General features: G+C 44.9%; 1 long non-coding RNA gene across 1 annotated transcript in view; it reads right to left on the bottom strand.

Moving 5' to 3' along the window:
* Nucleotides 1-225: 225 nt before the first annotated feature.
* LOC138515657 (uncharacterized) overlaps nucleotides 226-18,162 on the bottom strand; it is a 31,741-nt gene continuing 13,804 nt past the window's right edge. Inside the window, exon 2 of the long non-coding RNA XR_011282140.1 lies at nucleotides 226-1,711. This is a non-coding gene — a long non-coding RNA (uncharacterized lncRNA). The remainder of the gene's footprint in view (nucleotides 1,712-18,162) is intronic.

Below are 18,162 nucleotides of genomic sequence, written 5' to 3'. Positions count from 1 at the left end.
CTTTAAACATTGCCTAAAAGTCTCCAAAGAAGAGTATTCTCTAATAGATAAAGACAACACATTTCACAGTTGACAGCCAAACACTCAAAGTAAATTACTTTGGAACTGAAAAATTCATAATAGTTGACAAACAGTTACAGACAAGACAATTTACAATTTTCTAAATTTGAAGCATGGTATTATGTCCTCACCTTCAAGAAACACGTGAATGTCGGATCAAGGATCAACTGAACAAGGTAATCTTCTTTATTTAAGTTCTTACATCAGCAGCCCCATTTGCCTCCTTCTTTCAGCTCCAATCTCTGCTTCCAACAATCTTCTTGCAAAACCTAACATTCTAATATTTTCTTCCAACTAAACTTAAGGTCCTTTGGGTAGCGTATCATGCAGTGGTTCGGAAGCAGAGTTACTCATACTTCAAATAACAGAACCAACTCAGGAAGATGGTAAGTTTGTCTGTTTTAATAACAATTGTCTAAAACATGGAGTTCCAACGGACATCGGACAGCATTCTCTCCAAGCATTTCATAAAAAATCACACTTAAATAGTAAACATTCATCATACGTGACGGCATACTACGTGGCAAATAAGAGAAACCTACGGGGTGTTATGATATGCTCAAGAGGAACATCTAAGTATCCGTTCTATAGGGGATTGGGTTGTGATTGGACATCTACTGTCAGGTGGACAACTCATGCCCTGCCCTAGTGCAAGTCATCGTCATCAATTATTAGATCCACAGTACATCATTGGCTCTCAAACTATAAGGTCGTTATATGGCCCTCTATAATTGGTTGGCAAGTTCGTGCCAGTTTGGAACATTCGGCTCACTAGCAGCACGTAAACTCATACCCCAGGTGTCAGGAGGCGAACTTGACTGTACCTCCCCACCCAATTAGCCCAACATCTCTCATTACCCATGCCTTCTGCCATGAAGATTGTCTTTGAACATAGCCTTGCAAGTATCCTTGCCTGTGGGATATTAAGGAAGCGCGGGCAAGCACTATCGTTGTTCTTGAATTCTTTGGCCGCTTGCTATTTTCATCCTTGACTCGTGTGACAGGAGACCAAGATCTGCTCCATTTTGCTGCATTTAATTGTCATAAATGAATAAAACTTGACACACATGGTGTTCTTTCTTTGCGCCTTAACAAGGGATGATTCAGCATCTCACGTCCACTGCCCTCAAAGATATATAACTAGTCTTGGCTGCTTCAACCTTGACCCCAGGCTAGACAGCCCGTCAAGCCTCTTCCACAATCATGGTTAATGCTTTGCTGCGACACTGCCCTCGGCTCTTCTCTCCATGGGTTTGAACTTACAAAAATTGTGACAGCGATGTCCAGATTCTATATAATAGCGGCTCTGCCTGCAGTCTATTCACTACGTATAGCCAGCTTCTATGATCACTTAGTCTACTTGCGTTACTGCATCTGTACAGTTATTGAACGATTTGCATTTTCTGCAGTGCTTTTCACACTTGCAATCTTTGTTTCGCATATGAAAGTTTGCGCAACTCTCTACTTCGTCATCACTTTCTATAAGGTCCATACACTCTCTTCTTCAGCCAGTCTTCTTCGTGCGTCACGATTGTTTTCTTGTGATGTCACCAACTCCTTTTCTTGGTCTTTTTATATTTCTTCAGGGACTTCCTCCATGAGATTATCATCTCTTCGGGAATACATCTGCTAGGGTTTTCTTATTGGATACCTAAGGTGAAGCAGAAGGCAACAAAGAGGCCTGAGTATAAGAAGATTCAATAGCTGAACGAAAAGAAGAAACTTTAGAAGTAAAATAAATAGCAAGATCTGTGGCAGTAACAGTAGAATTAGTTGAAGGATCAGGAATAGGAGATGAAAGTAAATGAGACAAAGTTTGAAAGATTCACTTAGGATGAGAAGACTGTGATTGTAGTAAGTCAAAGAAGTAAGACTGTTCAGCCGAGAACAGACAGTTATCATAAAGAGCATGATAAGATACATAAGAGGAGTAATTCCCAGGCGTTTTCAGTTCTAACCAGCTTCTTTCTAAGCGCCGATGGACACATCACATTGAGTGAAGATGGGAGGAAAGCCAAGGCTGGGCAGGTTTACGAGACGCGTAAAACAGAGAAGAAGGATAAAGTGAATCAAGTGATGGAGAAAGTGAAGAAGAAAGAGCAATAGCAGCATTATTAGCCGTTAGACTATATAACATATGTCTTGAACATGTATTTGGTCCTCTATAGGGATCCAGCCCAACAAGCACAGGATTAAGAGATGTGGTCATGTTTCTTTAAATAATCACTCTGATGGCTCTGTATGGAACTTCTTAGAGCGTATATACTTCTCAGCAATTCCTAAATAAAGCAACATACACTATTGGATTCTACAGAGAGCTACTGCCTGCACTAATCATTCTCATCTAGTAGATAACTATATCTACTTAGATTATATAAATGAAAGTGTGCAGCTTTCTCCACTGCCTCCATATGGAGAGATCAATACAGGTGACTGTCAAAGAGGACACCAAGATTCCTGACAAAATCCACTGCCTTTGGCTGTGGGTCAAGAGATACTGGCCATTGAAATGGCAGAGGCATGCCTGGAGAACAGCCAACTAACATGACGTTGGTCTTATCTCCATTAACACATAAAAAGTTATCTTGCACCCAGCAGCGGGCTGACCCTAGGCAAGCCCCCACCTTTGAGACATTCTCATAGTCCCACTGGAGATCTATCAGGATTTATGAGTCGTCTGTGTATATCTGACACCCAAGACCAAGGCTGTCCACAACCCTGGCCTACCAGCATAGAAATACAAAGAAGCTCCTAACAATTAAAAGCACTACTGATTACCTGCAAGTACATTTTCTCTCTCTAGATATGCAGACATTTGAGCTGTAATGTCTTGTTTGAGAATTTTGATTATAAAGGGAAGATTAGAGATGGGTTTAAAATTATCAGGATTCAAAGAATATAGATTTGCCTTTTTCAAACACAGATTAATAAAATGAAACCTTTCTTCAGTTGGCCTGCAGTGAGGTATTAATAACAAAAGAAAGACCATCTGCCAAAGTATGAATATGGTCCCTTATTAGTTTAGCTGCAAAGGTGTCCAGAGAAGATAAGGACACTTTAAGCCCTTGGGCACTTATATCTTTCAGAACTATTTCCAGGTTTGCTGACCTCCTAAACTATTCACCCTTTCGCTTTCCGAGAGAAGTATTTACATCTTTCCTCTCCCCAGATGTATCAACAACTTTGTCAGCTCCCGATCTATTTACATCTCAGATAAATCCAGTTCACTGTTTACACCTTAGCTGATCACCATGGCTATATTTTAGCCATATTTTACATATTTCATATTTTAGAAACTAGAACTAGTGCAGAAAATGGCTCAGAATTTTGCACCTGACCATAAGACTAGGACTATGGTAAACATTTCCCTGGTGCGGAAATGCATTAAAAGAATATGGGCCTCATTACACGGAAGGCGGTAAGGGTTAACGGTCACCGGTAATGGTACTGGTGACCGTTAACCCTTACCGCCTGATTACGAGGTCCCTTTGCGGGTTGGTACTTTAACGCCTGCTTTTTAGCAGGTGTTATAAACCAACCCGCAAAGGGACCAGGGTGCTAATTACGGTACCGCAATTTGCGGTACCGTAATTAGCACCTTCCCCATTCCCATTATGCCCAATGGGGCAAAAATGGGAATGGGGAAGGGCAATGGGGGAAGAGGGAATTACCGCCCCGCCAACCTTGGAATAGGGAGGTAATTTCCCTTTCCTCCAAGGCGGTGCTGGTATTTTACCGACATGGACCAGGGTGCTAATAGCACCTTGGTCCACCGCCTACCGTGTAATGAGGCCCTATATCTTTTACTCTCGGGCATTCATTTTGCTTGCGGAGGAGCAAAGTTTCTGGAATCATGCCCCAGTAGTAGTTACAGGGTAACTAGATACACAATATGTTAAAGTTTAAATAAGTCCAGAGCTAGTTACAGTTTAGATAACTTTCACCACTTTCTCCAGTTTAACTAGTCTCAAGGAATATTTACAGTGTAGCAATCTGCTGAACTATTTACATCTCCAGACCTATCTACAGCCTAGATAGCTTCTAACTATTTACAGATTATCTAAAACCCTGAAGAATTTAAAGGACAGGTGGCCTCCAGAACTATTTAGAGTTAACTTATCTCCAGAACTATTTACAGATTAGCTAAACCTCAGAACTATTTACAATTTAGCTAACCATCAAAAGGATTCATCATGGGTTAGCATGCTCCGGAACTATTTCAAACACTTCCTGCAAAATTTGATTGGTCAGGTATTGACATATTTGTGTTTGAATTTGAAGGTGTATTTGTATTCCAATTGGTTTAGGATTTTGCTGGCCTTCAGTGGGGTATGACATTGAGCTGAATACAATTCCACAACAGTTTGCCTTTAAAACATAGAATTCCTCAATTAAAAACTGTTAAAAAGGGTTAAAAGGGGGAAAGACAGCTCATTATTCATATGATGATGAAATAGGCCAGTCGAATTAGGTTGGTGCATTGCAAGAAAATTGGACATGGGGGAACTACTTAAAAAAATGAGTAACAAAGTGTCTTTGTGAGAAAGGTGCTTGGGGAGACAAGGGATCACTTCCATTTAAAAGCGAGACAAGGGATCACTTCCATTTAAAAGCTACTATTGCAGGTGACAATCACTTTTATTAGTGGAAACTTTGCTTTTGGTCTCAGGCATTTTCTACTTTCTAATTATTAGGAATGTATAGAGCGCAGTTAACACATCTTGGCATCTTAGTGCTGCTTAATTGAGACTGATAATACTGAATAGCTATTAGTGACACATTTAAGAGCTACAACAGACGTGTCTACATTCTTGCACAAACTGATAAGATCGGGGGTGGGGCAGGGCACCATGTTAAGAGGTATAGAATTCCATTATTTGGGGACCTGATAAGAAAACCTCCTACTGCTGCTGCGTACCCATTGCAACAAAGGTAGGTTTAGCATTTTATTAGTGGAGTGTGAAGGGCCCGGCTAGGAATGGCCCAAGGAGGGTTGACTTAAAAGGCCAGCTTGACTGTGTGGAATCAATTTTGACTCCTCAATTTGATGCCACTTTCGCACGGGCTCGGCAAGACTACATACAGCTGCGCCAAACGTCTTAGTTCCAGATATTTGGTGTACCATTAATCCGTAGTCTTACTGCCACTAGGACCATAAGATGCTTTATTGTTATTGTTATTGGTATTTTGCATTTATGTAGCGCCTTATATACCATTGGTATGGTCTGAAGGCGCTGGTAGGTTGAACGCCCTTGGGAACCGAAGTTCAGATCAGTAGAGAGGGTAGAGAGAGTTAAATGTTCGTGTGAGCACCGGATATGTGTGCAGCTCGTGCGGGATCCATGTAATAGCTGCTTCTTAGCGGTATGTGTGGTGGTTGAGAGATCAGGAGTATGTGTTCGTTCTGGCAGGATTTATCCAGACCGGATGTGGCTGCGTTAGGCCTGAGGAGAACGCCTGGCTGGGGGGTGTGTAACCAGCAGTGTTTACTTAGAATGATGTGGAGTGAGCAGTAGATGTTGGTATGGGAACAGTTATACCGAATGGTGTCATAGTATCTCTGTGTTCTAGTTGAGTTGTGATGTAAAGGAGAGAGTAAGCGTGGTGGTGGGATTTGTGCTCTTTCAAATGTCTACGCACTCACTCCATCTAGGTACTCACTCTCTCTACATGCTCACCCCCTCCACCCACACACCCCCTCTACGCGCTTACCCGCTCTACGTGCTCACCCCCTCCACGCACTCACCCCCTCCACACACTCACCCCCTCTACGCACTCACCCCCTCTAGGCATTCATCCCCTCTAGGCATTCATCCCCTCTACGCACTCACCCCCTCTACGCACTCACCCCCTCTACGCACTCACCCCCTCTACGCACTCACCCCCTCTACGCACTCATCCCCTCTACTCACTCATGTGCTCCCAGCACTCATCATCTTTAAGCACTCGCGTTTTTCACGCATTCTGCAGCAATATCAAGTTCTATATATTCATCTCTTCACTCATCCGTTCTATACGCTCATCCGTTTTATACACTTATCCACTCCTCGGCTCTATCCACTCATCTGCTCTATCCACTCATCCGCTCTATCCATATATCTGTTCTATCCACTCTATCCACTCATCCGCTCAATCCACTCATCCGCTCTATCCACTCGTCCGCTCTATCCACTCGTCCGCTCTATCCACTCGTCCGCTCTATCCACTCATCCCCTCTATCCACTCATCCGCTCTATCCACTCATCTGCTCTATCCACTCATCCGCTCTATCTACACATCCGCTCTATCCACTCTATTCACTCATCCGCTCTATCCACTCGTCCACTCTATCAACTCATCTGCTCTATCCACTCATCCGCTCTATCCACTCATCCGCTCTATCCACACATCCGTTCTATCCACTCTATCCACTCATCCGCTCTATCTACTCATCCGCTCTTATCTACTCATCTGCTCTATCCACTCATCCACTCTATCCACACATCCGTTTATCCACACATCCGTTCTATCCACTCCATCCACTCATGCGCTCTATCCCCTCATCTGCTCTATCCACTCATCTGCTCTATCCACGTGTCCATTCTATCCACTCATCCGTTCTATCAGCTCATCCGTTCTATCCGCTCATCCGTTCTATCCACTCTATACACGCATCTGCTCTATCCACTCTTCCGCTCTATCCACTCTATACACTCATCTGTTCTATTGACTCATCTGTTTTATTGACTCATCCGTTCTATCTGCTCTATCCACTCATCCGCTCCATCCACTCATCCGCTCTACCCACTCATCCGCTCTATCCACTCATGCACTCTATCCCCTCATCCGTTCTATACAATCATCCGCTCTGTACATTAGACCGGTCTGTACATTCATCTGTTCCAGCAATCTACACGCTCTCTGCACTTCCATATTCACTCGATATCCACATTCATGTGCTCTACATACTCATCTGCTCCACATACTCATCCGTTCAACACATTTATTCGGTTCACGCTCATCCGTTCTGGACATTCCTCTGTTTTACGTACTCTTGCGTTCTACACGCTTCTCTGTATTTGCACACTCATCCGCGCTACACGGTCGTCCGTTCTACACAACCCGCCACTCTACACACTCATCGACTCAACATGTTCATCCATTCCATACACTCATCCGATCTACATATTCACTCGATTTCCATACTCATTCGAATTATATAAGTATTTGTTCTTCCACTCATGCATTCTTCAACTCGGCCATTCATTTGTTCCACCTGTTTTATCCATTCTAACTAATTTCGTTCACTCCGCATGCATTCTGTCCATTTCTGGAGTTTAAGGGCCTCATTACGACCCAGGCGGTAAGTTACCGCCTGGGTCGTACCTTTACCACCATGGCGTAAACTACGTTTACGCCATGGTGGTTGGCGGACTTACCGCCCCATTCCGAGGTCGGCGGGGCGGTAAGTCCCCAATCCCCATTTACCCTTCCCCATTCCCATTTTTGCCCCATAGGGCATAATGGGAGTGGGGAAGGCGTTAATTACGGCACCGTAAATTACGGTGGCGTAATTAACAACATGGTCCCTTAGCGCCATGGATTTTAACACCTGCTAAAAGCAGGTGTTAAATCCGCCATGGCGCTAAGGGACCTCGGAATCAGGGGGTAAGGGTCGGCGCTGTTTACGCTGCCGTAAACCCCTTACCGCCTGAGTCGTAATGAGGCCCTAAATCTCTTTACTGTTTCCGTATGATTTACAGTCACATCCACCATCTCTAAGCAGCAGGATTAAATCCTAGGGCTGTGTTGCCACTGTTGTTCTGGCATACAATAATTTGCAATGTCGTCTGAAAAGGTGTAAAACTTGAAGCCTAATGTGTGTAGGAGATCCTCCAGCACTGCCACATATAGATTGAATAGTAGTGGCGACAATACAGAATCCTGAGTGATACTGTAAGTTAAGGGGACTTCTTGAGATACAAAAGAACCCAAAGGAACGGCTTGAACTTGATCACTCATGTAAGAGCATACGCAATTTCATATGGTTCCAAAGTCCTTGGTGGACCAAGAGATCCAACAGATTTGAAAGTTCAACCATGTTGAAGACAACAGACAGGTTAAGAAGGACCTAGAATGAAGCCTCTCCCTTGGCAGCCTTGAACAGATTATCAAGAACATTTCAAAACAGTTAAATGATATCAAATTGGTGGTTGTACTTGACAGTTCATCCTGCGAAGCCACTATGGACAGACCAGTCATTTTTGCTCAAAATTCTACCGATTTCTTTTTAAGGGTCAGCATTCTCTTAAGACGTTTGATGCTGAAGTTTGCTTAAGGACAGCGTGCTTTGCCTACTTGGTAAGCACCATGAAAAAAACTGCACAATGAAGTTGGCAAGGGAAGCTTGAGATGATGATTCAAGCATCGAAACCAACAAGCGGATAAACAAGATGACTGGGTGGCTGGCAAATAGCTTCACAATGAGAGTAGGCATAGAGAAACACTTGCTTCACTCATATGTGACTCTCCAAAGCAGAGAAATAGCTGCCACAGGACTCGAGTAAGTGTCTGAGAATGGAGGATAGCACATGGGCAACATGCTGGTCTTGGAAGCAAGACCATGCAGGGCAACAGAGGTTGAATCTCGGATCCGCGCTTAGAAACTGAACTCAGATACGATATTAGGCGTGTTATAAAAAAAAAAAGAAAAAAGAATGGTTGCATCGTAACCTATGGCTGGATCTCGATTCACAGTTCAACACCACTGGGCCATAGCTTGATAATCAACCAATGCGCTGGTCCAAGGCACATTTCTCACTGTTTAGATTTGACTAACCACTATGGGGTTACAGTCAGAGCTGAAAGATTAAAAATATCAAGGCTTACTACCACATAATAGAACTACGCCAATCACGAGATCAAAGTTATAATTGTATTTATTAGCAAGTGGCCACTTGGTTCTCAACACCCCACAATGTGTGCAAGCAGACACCGTGATATGAGAGACTCCTGAGCATTTCAAAGGTAAACATATTTATACAAATTCTTCACAGCCTTGGACACATCGTCCAGCCCCTTTTCACATAATACATAACCTAGGGTTTGTGACCTAACTACATAACTAATTCATATTTAAACATCATTGCATAGTTTGCGGTTTTCCATCAAACAATTCACATGTTTTCCATATACAAGACACAAGGAAACATTCCTCATTTTACTCGCTTATATTTGTCTACCATTTGTTCTTTGAGCTTAAAGTCAGTTAGTTCCAAGGAGAGAAAACAAGGATTTCTGCAGAGGAGCACGTTCAGCTATTCATTATTCTACTTTACTGTTTGAACAGAGAAGGCACTGTTGGGACAGATGGCATCTACGTTACTAATTAGTACAGCTTTTGTTTAGCTTCAGGATTTTTCAGTGCAGGATAAACAATCCACCTTAGCAGCTTCAACATTCTTATCTAAGTTAACATCATAAAGCAGCACAAAGTTCATCTTGCTCTGTTGAAGCCGAGGACACAAGTTCTGAACATGGAACAGAGAGCAGGAGGCGATCAAAATGGCGGACAAATCGAAATGGCGGCGTAGCCAGTCTGTTTCAGGTTCATTTATTGTGATATTACAGTCCGATGCGAATGTGCTTAGGCCAATATTTACTATCAGACGGTATTATGTCAAATACATTTTCACAGAGAGGGCACCATGATGACTCTCAAATGTTGTAGTGCAGTATTTTGAAATATGTTATTTTCGCTCTTTGTTGAAAAGTGGAATATCACGGAGCGAGATGCAGTGAAAAGGGCACCAAAACTGTCAATTTGTATTGGGAGTATGATCTTATGTTGGTGCGTTCTTCCAATCCTCTCCCTATCGTTTGACTGAACCAAAGTATTGCGGCAGGAACAAGCTGCCCACAAGCTGACTTGAATTTTTCAAAGTCTTCTTCCCTCGCTGGCCTAAGAGAAAGGGCTGATAGGGGGGCCGCAGAAGTAAGTTTCACGATTCCATCCAGGTGGAAACAAGCTGTATCTCTAGGGAAAGAGACCATTGCATATTTGCTCACTAGATAGCTTGCGAAGTGCTACTCACAGCCTTATCATGGGTTTTGTGCATTACCCCTTATTACAGCACGTAGTAATTTGAGGGTCTTAAAAATATAAGGCCTTTAAATGCCTGGTAAAGAATGCAGAGTTTTCCAAATATCACATGCAGTGTTTCAGAAAAACCAGGTGTTATATTTTGGCACCCTAAAGAAATGTGTGGTATTGAAAAGTATGTGGTAACAGGGCAGATCAAACTGCTACTGTCAATTATGCGCAGAAGGATCTGTAATGAAACTTCTGTGCATTATCTCTAAATGAGTTGATAATATCGGCATCTGATATCTGTCTGGAACAAATGCATACTTTCATCCCTTAAGTATGCATCCCTTCACATAACGCTGCAATTGTGACTGGTGCAAAATTAAAAATCAAAATAATATAATATAACATAAAGGTACTAAAATGAATTCATGCTGGTTTTCTTATTCACATGGATCACAATGCAGTATTAACTGTATCGTACACATAAAGCAGCATGGAGGTCAACAGCACAGGAAGACCTCTGTGTAGGGAAGCAGAGAATTGAGTCCTGTTACTAGTCATATATGGCAGTAGGGTTTACAATTTGGAATGGTTTTCCAATATGTCACTGCTAACCCTCCATGGGAGGGTCTATAACCAGCTGCAGTCGTTAGCTCTGGGATGAGAGTGGACCTAGCAGGGCAATGTTTTGGATAGTGCATCATTGGGATGTAGGTTTTAATGGCAGCCCAGGATCACATGAACTATAAGGCACATTGTGAATTCCAGACGAAAAGGCAGGATTTCATTCAGCTGCCACATTAAACAAATGCAGGGTTGAAACAAAGATGAATCCACGTACTGTTTGGACTTTGCATGTCATAAAGCCAGATAAAATTAAAGGATTATTCTACATGGAAAGCAGGGCTTTGCAAACACTGATACTCCTTTGCCTAAAAGGGTGTGCATTTTGGGCTGGGAATAAATACACAGAGAAAAATGTTCCCTTGACAAAATGAACATATCATGAGAAGGGCCTTGGGGGGTGTGGCCTGAGCTCATGGTGTGAGGCTGCGTTCGACCGGAGCTCCTGCCGAGAACCTTTGCAGATTCTTTGAACACTCGAAAAAAAGCTGACGAGCAGACATATGAACACCGGAGGACACTGCAACCGATTCCCTGGCCCCCTGACGAAACAAATACGAAAATCGGAGGACAGAGGCTGAGTGGGACGTTGGCGAAGTGGGAACCCTGCGAAACCAAGATGGCGGATGCAACCAGGTCCATGCGGTGAAGAGGAGGAACGGCCGGTGCAGGCAACAATGCGAGTCGGTGCTGAGCGCCCCATCACAATGGACTTGTAGTGGCAGAAGGCAAGGCTCCACACGCGGGATCAAACTAGGCAGCAAAGAAGCCCAGCATCGAGACTGCCTGAACGCTGACGTGCATAGGACCCGGGAAGTCCAACAACAGATCAGCGACGTGGGAGAGCAGTAGTGACGGCCCGACGACACACACTGGCCACCAGCGGCTTGGAGGGCGAAATCGGTGGCACAAAACAGCAGACAGTCCCCGTCGGGCTGCAGGTCCGCATAAACGAACTACCGAAGACGACGGCACAAGACCCCGGGCAGCAGGCACCAATGTGACCAAAGCAAGCATGGAGGACAAAACGTAGGCCTGGAAATATCAGACCAGTGAGGCGGGGAAAGAGGCTGACGGAGCTAGAAAGGAGGAACGCGATGCAGTAGGATGGGGCGGAGGATGCAGAAGGCCGAGTCCGGCGCAACAACATACACATACTGGGAGTCCCAGAAAGGGATGGAAGGGTCCAACCCAACAGATTTTGGTGAAAATATGATACTGCAGGAAATTGGGGCAGGAGCGCTCTCACAGGGGTTTGGAGTGAAGAGGGCCCACAGATCCTTGCAGAAAAAATGCCACCGGGCTCACACCCTCGCCCCATGATAGCAAAAATAAAAAATTTTCGTGACAGAGAGACGATCTTGAAATTTTCCAGAGACGGTAGGGTGATCTGCTGAGATAACGCCAACATAGTCATATACCCTGACTATACCCCTGCGGTGCATAGGGCAGGGAACTCATTTGTGCCAATTAAGCTAAAGCTCAGGAAACTGAACCTCAAATATATGCTGATGTACCCGTCTCGGCTTAAGATACTCTACAAAGGACGGGTCGTTTTCCTGGAAACGCCAGCGGCGGCCAACATGTGGTTGGAACATAATAACTTGGATGGCGGCAAAGAGGCGGTGACATGAGAAGCAGCAGGCTCAAAAGAATAAAGGGGGAGGGAAGAACGCACCAGTGGAAGAGCATGCGGGTGCGTGATAAGAAACACTAGAGTACTTTGTTCTGTTATACGGCAGGAGTGGGGTAAGCCCCTCTAACAGAGCGAATAGACACAGCCTACGAATTGTTTGTCGTTGGCCAGTTGTTGACGCATCACAGCCCACACGCCATGGCCCAGATGGGTCAAGCAATTGTGGGGCGCTCGAGCGCCACGGTCGGAACGTGGCTCCTGAGCGTAGTAGCCTAGTTTTGGTTTGGTTTAGAGTTTGTAATATTTTGAATCCTACATGAGGTAAGGTATGTACCAAGAGTGTGTGTAGGTGCTTATGTGTGATTGGAAGGGGGCGGGGGCGGCTTGGGGTGTGGAGCACTTGGGTAAGCTTAAATTGGGAATCTGGGGCAGGTGGGGAATTGATATGGCCACCGAAATCAAGGTGTCGACATGGAATGTTCGGGGCCTGGGAACATACATGCGTAGGAACCATGTGAAATCCTTCCTTAGTAGGAAGAGGGTGGCCATTGCGGTATTACAGAAGACCCACCTGACACGACACACTTGCTGCGGTCCCAGAGCACTGGGACAGACAATGCTATGGTGCTCCCTACTCAAAAGTATACCCAGGGGGTACTCACCTAGAATGGTCCAGGGGTTGTGTTGAGCAGGTGGAAGTTTGCATAATAAACTCGTACTTCCCTAACCACGGGATCCCGAAACACCTAGACACACTGGGCGGCAAGCTAGCGCAATATGGAGAAAGTTTCTTTATATGGGGAGGCGATCTTAACTGTGTGAGAGACTGGGAGCTGGATAGGTAGAAACCAACAGCAACCAGAAACGAGGCAGCAACTGGGGCATTAAACGCATTGATAGACACACTGGACCTGGCAGACATGTGGAGGAAACTGCATCCTACAGACAGGGGTTACTCATACTTCTCCTTGCCACAAACTCTGCACTCTGCACACTAGAATTGATTATTTGTTTGTAGCCAAAAATCATCAAACTCAAATAGAATAAGCCCAATACTTGGGTAGGTCAGTGTCAGACCACTCACCACTGCTGATGACCTGGAAAACATGGGGCCCTAGACCACCCATACCGTTGTGGTGTATGGCACCAGATACCCTAACGGACCAAGCCTTCACCGAAGAGCTACAGGCAAACTAGAGGAATATGTAGAAAGGAACGCAGGTAGCGTAGAAAGATGGGGTACAGTATGGGAAGCGCTGAAAGTGGTGGTGAGGGGGGAGGTCATTGCGGGCGCAGGGGGCATACGAAAAACACTGAGATCGGAGGTAGAGAAACTGGAAGACGAGATAAAACTCAAAGAGACCAACACACTCGGGACACGGAAGGAGGAGCTGGAGCTGGCAAAGTTGCGGGGGAACTGCCAAGAAGCATGGAGGAGGCTCTCCAAGTGTGACTACTCAGTGAAAACCACCAGGGCACACGCAGAGGGTGACATACCAGGCAGACTACTAGCTTGGCTGTGTAGAAGGGAACATCCACGACGCCCGACCAGGGTTCCAAGACACAACAGACACAACACACAAGTCACAACAGGCGATTAACAACACATTTCGGGACTTTTATTCCCGCCTCTATAGCCACGACCACCAGGTGACACAAACTGACATACTGTACACACTAGACGAAATAGGGCTTCCCAAAATAAACACAACACAACAAGAGATCCTGGAGGTGGAAATAACGGGGGAGGATATCACAGAGGCGATAAGGTCACTTGCATCAAGCAAAACACCGGGTAGCAATGGACTCCCTCCAGAGTTCTATAAAACATACGAGGCAACTTTGACACCGGTGTTGCTCGATGTGTTTAGAGAGGCATTCACCGGGGCAGAATACATGAGCGAAACCCTAGTCATACCAATACCGAAACCGTGGAAACCTATGGACGAATATGACTCCTACTGCCCACTGGCAATGCTGAATTACGATGTCAAGATCCTGACCACAATACTAGCTAAATGCCTCAGCAGAGTAATAGGGGGCCTAATCCAGTGACCAAACTGGCTTCATCCCGGGGCGTAGCACTGCGCTGAACCTACGCAGACTGCAGCACATCCTTGAGCAAACAGGGGGATCCCAAGAAGAATATGCTATACTATCCCTGGATGAAACAAAGGTGTTCGACTCAATATACTGGGAGTAGCTGGTGGCAACACTGAAAGCATTAGGATTCGGGGAGGGATTCATTAAATGGGTACGAATACTGCACACAAACCCAATAGCCAGGGTAAAAAATGGGAGGTTGGTGTCAACAATCTGGGAAGTAAAGAGAGGGAGAGTCCGCTGTCCCCAGTGCTATATGTGCTGGGCCTGGAACCAATAGCAATATACCTTATGAAACAGTATCTGGATGCTGGCACCTGGGTGGGAGAAGTGGGACATTTGATATCGCTCTATACGGATGACGTGTTGCTATACGTGAGAAACCTGCACCTAAATGTCCCAGTGATCCTGGACATACTTGATAATAATGCTAAAGTGTCGGGAATCAGTTTCAGCAGAACCAAATCTTGGAGCTGGGCTAAGGGTGAGGAGTGTCGATAAATTACCAGCGGTGGGGCTCGGTTGGGAGTTGGACTTTAAATACCTAGGGGTAAACATAAAACATACGCCAGAACAGATGCATGAGCAAAACACGGTAAAAGTGGTGAAGGGTTTGAAGAAATCCATGAAATTTTGGTCCAGGCTACCACTGGTACTGTTAGGTAGGGTAGCCATTACCAAAATGATTATCCTGCTGAGATTCTTGTATTATTTCAACAATGTGCACTGCTATGTTACGGCGTCCTTTTTCCGATCACTGGAAGTGCTACTCCGAGAATTTCTGTGGGGAACCGCCCACCACAATCTCTCGCTCGCAATATTATACCTACCATACGATACGGAGGGGATGAAATTGCCAAACCTTGAAAAGTATTATCCAGCGGCCCAAATCAGTCATGTAATCAAATGGATGGCTGACGAGTCCACCTCAGAGACAGAACTATTGTAACACTTGATGGCCCCCATTAAGCTAAGAGAAATACTGTGGGTGACACAGGGGGGGTCTGGAACACACCCCTTCGGTGGTGATACGGGGAAGGAAAGTTTGGAGGAGAGCGCAAACCCTGTTGAAACTTGTAAACCCTTACTTGCCGGAGGTGCCGATAGCGGCGGACATATGTAGAGACAGCGCAGATATGGCGGTGGTGAGAAGATGGGAGGGATGGGGAATAGACACATGGGGAGATGTAAACGAGGACAGCGTCGTCAGGGAGTTTGACTCAATGCAAGAAAAAGAGGGGGTGTCGGGAGAGCGGTTTCTTTGGTACCAGAGGATCCGGAGGATGGCCAGGGAAAAGTAGTAGGGCTGGCCGGAGGAACCAACGGCCGACCCACTGCTGACCTTGATGTTTAACTTGAATGACGGCTGGCGGCCGGTATCCAGGATATATAGCATGCTAATAGGTGCGCCCAACCCCAAGGGCGTAGCACTGAAGGGACAATGGGTGGCAGATCTGGCCACAGATATAACTGAGATTGAATGGGAGAAAATACTGGGTCACCCCAAAGCAGTATCAAGAAACCACTGTTTCAAACTAATACAGTTAAATATGCTGTATCGCACAAACATGACGCTGCACAGGATAGCCACGTTCAACAAGGACACAAGTCCAAACTGCCCATGGTGCGGGGACGGGGAAGCTTACCTAATACACAGGTTCTGGGGATGCGTGCGTGTGAGAGGCTTTTGGGCACGAATAGAACAAGCCTGTAGGGAGGCTGGAATGGCAAGGTACGAGTGGTCACCGAAGGAATGCCTGCTTGGCGCCTACCCCAGAAATAGCAAATATAAACACGTGGTTACGTTTATGGATATGGCTTGCATACTGGATAAAAGAACCACAGCCATGTCCTAGAAAAATGCTGGGGGGCCGCAATATGTAAAATGGCGAAAGGCGCTTGAACTGTGGGCAGAGGCAGAGACCAAAGTGAGGATAGAAGGGGCTAACAGATTGGAGCCTGACAGCAATGATAAGTGTGTGGCATGAAGGCAGTGGTCTGGGACATGTTCCACCCATCCGACGACAAACCCCCCTGAACGTGCCAACCAAGACTAAAAGTATGTCCCAATGGACACAGGTGACAAAGGTCATCCCAAGGACACAAAGTGGGAAAGAGAGATTGTGCCCCAGAAGCCAAGGCGCTCACTCCAACTGACAATGTGAGTAAAGTACAACACATGTGTAGGAAGTTGTTTGTTTGTTGTCAAAAATGGTGATTAAATGCACCGATATAAATGCATGATGCAAATAGAAAGTGAAATGTCGAAATGCATGGTTGTATTTATACAAATGCCAATAAAAACATGTTAAACTAAATCATGAGAAGGGCCTTGAACAGTGATGAGATGAAATGTATTAAAAATAAATAGAAGGCCTCATTTGTAAAAAGAAATTTAACATTCAAAGGGAGAGTTTTCTGTGCATGGAAAAGGAAGGGTTAGCTCATGGGACACTGCCACCTTCCACCCATCAGGGACTAACAGTCTGCTTGGCTCTCAATCTGAAAGACAATTGCTTTGAAGTTTCAGGGCCTGAGAGGAGCTGTGTTCATGTGTGACAGCCCCATTTATTGTGTGCTGGATAAACAGAGAAACCGCCATTAAGTGGGCTAAAGTTCCCCAAAATGTAAAATATTTTGGGGACCATCCACTGGCTGGGGCGGCCTGTAACTCAAGATTGTCAAATGATGACAGAGACCCATCTGGCTAGGGAGATGAGGTCTCTTTAGCATCCATTAAGCCCGCATTTGATTACACAAGAATGATTGATCATTTTACACTGGGCTAATGTCAACAGGGAGGAGAGAGGCATAGAACACGTGTTTCAAGAGAAATAAAACAAAGAGGACAAAGGAACTGAAAAATATGCCTATAATTAGGAGATGAGAAATATGAGTGTATGCAGAATCACACTTTAGGGATTTTCTCAGCAGTGATAATTCACACAGAGGCCATCCAGGTGTCATTTTAAAGCTTATTCCAAGGTGGTTCTGTTGCTACAACTTTCATCAACATCCAAATTTCGGAACTGAATTTATAATCAAAAATGTTATGGTAGCTTCTCAGGAAGTGTCATGAGACGCGAAACACATGGAGGTATCGTGAATCTTGCAACTGTCTGTAAAGTTTGGTGACACTAACTTTCATTAGTTGTGTGTAAATGTCAAAAAACCATGGTCCGCACATGCAACATCCTGCCGACACAGGGATAATATTAATGAGTACTTCATGAGTAGAGGAATCAGAAAATATATGTTATTTGTAAAACCTATGTTTTTGTCACTTAGGACTTTTTCAGTGACAGATTACATGCAGTAGGTGTGTTGCCTTCAATCAATTCAACTTCATAACTCCATGGGCCTATAAGCAGAGAGGAGTTGGGCCTTGAGGGAGGAGAAGGGAATACATGTCCAATGAAAAGTCAGAACCAATAAACTGGCACCTTTCTAATGTTAATATTTTGGTGGTGTGGCTTTGAGGTTAAACAGTGGCTGCACAAAGATAAGGACAGACTTGCCTAAAAATCTATCTGGGTGAATCCTGAGGCAACTTCCTAAATATTATCTGGGCGGAAGGAGTAAAAGATTGCTGAAGGGTTAGCTTTGTCTTGGAGACAGCAATTGGGAAATACAGAAGCTGGCTGGGACCCACACGAGGAGAGCGATTGAG

Source organism: Ambystoma mexicanum, chromosome 6q, assembly GCF_040938575.1.
Source record: "Ambystoma mexicanum isolate Mex_15411 chromosome 6q, UKY_AmexF1_1, whole genome shotgun sequence".
NCBI classification, from domain to species: domain Eukaryota; kingdom Metazoa; phylum Chordata; class Amphibia; order Caudata; family Ambystomatidae; genus Ambystoma; species Ambystoma mexicanum.
This window is presented reverse-complemented; position numbering and strand designations above follow the sequence as displayed.